The sequence below is a fragment of the Fukomys damarensis genome, unplaced genomic scaffold (genome assembly GCF_012274545.1).
Source record: "Fukomys damarensis isolate Sample0158 unplaced genomic scaffold, DMR_v1.0_HiC HiC_scaffold_13, whole genome shotgun sequence".
Classification (NCBI taxonomy): Eukaryota; Metazoa; Chordata; class Mammalia; order Rodentia; family Bathyergidae; genus Fukomys; species Fukomys damarensis.
In genome coordinates this window covers 36,311,418-36,314,101 of record NW_022900925.1, presented here as the reverse complement: position 1 = coordinate 36,314,101, position 2,684 = coordinate 36,311,418, and positions in this window count along the sequence as shown.

The following is a 2,684-nucleotide window of genomic DNA, read 5'->3' as shown; positions in this document are numbered from 1 at the left end:
ACCCTTCGCTCGCGTGTTGGTGCCAGTCTGTGCCACTCAGCCGGTGCCCGGTGCCCAGTGCCAGGCACGGGGGGAAGGCGGGGAGGAGCCGAGGCTCCAGCTTAAATTCCATGGCATCTGTTCATTATTATACAGTGAGGATTTTTATATGGACAGCTAAATTAAAGACAGATTTTTGCCAGAATTGAAGATCCCATAAAAATGATGACACAGGATGGGGGCTTTTTCTTTTCTTTTAAGAAAGATTTTAAAAAAGACAACCCCCCCAGACCACAACCAAACACCTCTGTGCCCGCTCCTCCACTGAGAGTGAATTCCCTTCCCCACCTTTCTTCCTTTGGCTGCCCAGGGAGAACCAACTCCCAGCGCTGTCTGTGCCCAGCCTGCTCGAAGATGCCCAGTGGCCACCAGCTAGCTCACCGGCATGGCAACTGGCAGGAGCAGAGGCAGGAGGGCTGGGTCAGGCGTGGTGGAGGGTCGGGTCGGGCTGGGGACAGGAGCCGGAAGGCAGTGCGGGAGGGGACCGCCATGGAGGGGCCGACCTTTCTGTGTTCCTGCTGCAAAGGGCAGGCCGTGTGCTCAGCGGCTGCCGAGGGCCTGCAGGCAGCAGTGGGGACCAGGTGCGTGGTGCCGTGTGGCCAGGGGTACAGCGCAGCACCCACCTCCCCCTCGCCGGGGGAGAGGACTACCGGGAAGTGGGCACGTTTGCAGCTTGTGGAAGTTCGGGGATTTCAAATCTCAGGGCTTCCAGGCTGCTGGCACCTGCACCTGGGCGTCTAGAAGGAGCCGGCTCCGGGTCTCTAGAATCCCGAGGGTCCCCGGGCGGAGGGGGTGGGGAAGGAAGGTGACACCTCCCGGACTTCAGTGTTTGCCACCACTCCACCCTGCCCCCAGGGATCCAGGGAAAGGCGGGCAGAGAGCTGTGGCCATCACTGGGGCTCTGCAGGGTCCCCCCCAAATTGGTGGGAGCCGTTCTTATTTTTCTTTCTTTCTTTTTAACAAAATGTTGTCAGGGAGGAAAAACAAGTAGTGCCGAGTTCTGTGTCCACCAGACAATGGCTGCGTCTCTCGTCTGCGCCTGTCTGTGACTCTGTCTGCTTGCCTCTCCCGCTTCAGAGCTGACAGAATTCATATCAGAAGAGTGAACGCAGGGACATCTGTGTGCGGAATGACTGTGCCTGCTCCAACCTGCCAACCACTCCTGGCATGAGCTGGGTAACAAATGCCCGTTACCTCGCAGTGCTGGGGTGGGGGTGGGGAGGGTGCCTGGCACCGCCCCGGCTGCCAGGCCTGCCGAGGCCCCCTCCTGCCCCCCTCCCTGAGCTGGGGGTCTACAGAGTTGGATTATTCATTAATTAGTAGTGATTAGGAAATTTGGGTGTTGCTCAGCCGGGCCAACCCCTCTCCTGGCGCCTCCTGTGTTTTCCAGGTGAACCTGGTTTCTGCAGTCAGGCGGCCAGCGGCTGGTGGGGCCAAAGCTCACGGAAGGCAGGGAGAGGGGTCTCTGGTACCAAAGCTGCCAGGAGGAGCTTTCTCCCAGTAAAGTGCAAGATCTGTAGAGGGGCAAATGTCTGGCAGAGGGACGGGGAGACCTGGGGAGGAAGGGCAGGAGGAGAGGACGGGTCTCTCTGCATCCAGCCGGGCCATCGCCCCGCAGGCCTCAGCCGCCGCTGCTGCTGTGGGGTTGAGGGAGGAGGGGACGACACTGCCACAGCCCATGCCAGCCGGGGGTATGGGGAGGAGGGGCGGGAGCACATCTGACATTCCGAGGCATCTGTTCACCCCGAAGAAGACACCTCTCAAGAAAGTGGGGCGCCTGGCCCAGCCGCCCCTCGCTGCAGCCATTCGCACAGGGTGGAGGTGAGGTGGGGGCTGGGATCCCCAACGTGCCCCGCCCCTACCCCAAGTTGCCCAGGGCCCCACAGGAGTGCAGGACTGGCTGCCCCATGGGGAGCGGGGAGGGGAGAACCTGGAGAGGGGTGCAGGAATGTCTCCTGGACTTGGCCCTGCCCCAGACCCAGACAGACCTCCGGGGCACCACACTGCCGTGTACACCCTGGGGACACGGGGAGCCCCACCCCTGACCCCCGGCTCACTCACTCAGCTTTATTGACTGCTGGGCTGGGCTGGGCCTGGGCGGGGGCCGGGGCACCTTCCTGCCTACCTGTCCCTGTCACAGTGGCTGGGCAGGGGTTTCTGCCCCCAGGGAGACCCTCTCCGGCCTGCCCCCAGGGATGTCCCAGCGGGGTGGAGCCCTGGGCTTTCTCACCCATTCTGCCTGGCAGGAGCGCCTGCCCCCAGGCTGTGCCCAGAACCAGCTCCAGCCCCACCTCCCACCATGCCTCCGAGACCACCCCTGTCTCTCTGGTGCCCTGGCCTGGCACCCGCCCCAGGGCTGCCCTAGCTGGGCCGACAGAGGCCAGGCCTCTCAGCTGGGAAATGTCCATGTGGTTGCTACTTAAAAACTGATTTATGAGGCCATGGCGGCTGCGGAGGCTTGGCCTGCGGTCCTGGTAGTAATCAAGGGCATATGCCCATCTCGCTTGGCACTGCCCAGCCTGTGAGCCCAGCCCTGGCCTCTGCTCTCCTTCTGGGGAAAGAGGTGAAAGCTGCAGTCTTCCTCATCCCTGAGCCACCTCGCTCCTCCGGCACCCTCCTCCCTCTCCTCCCGCTCCTCCCGCTCC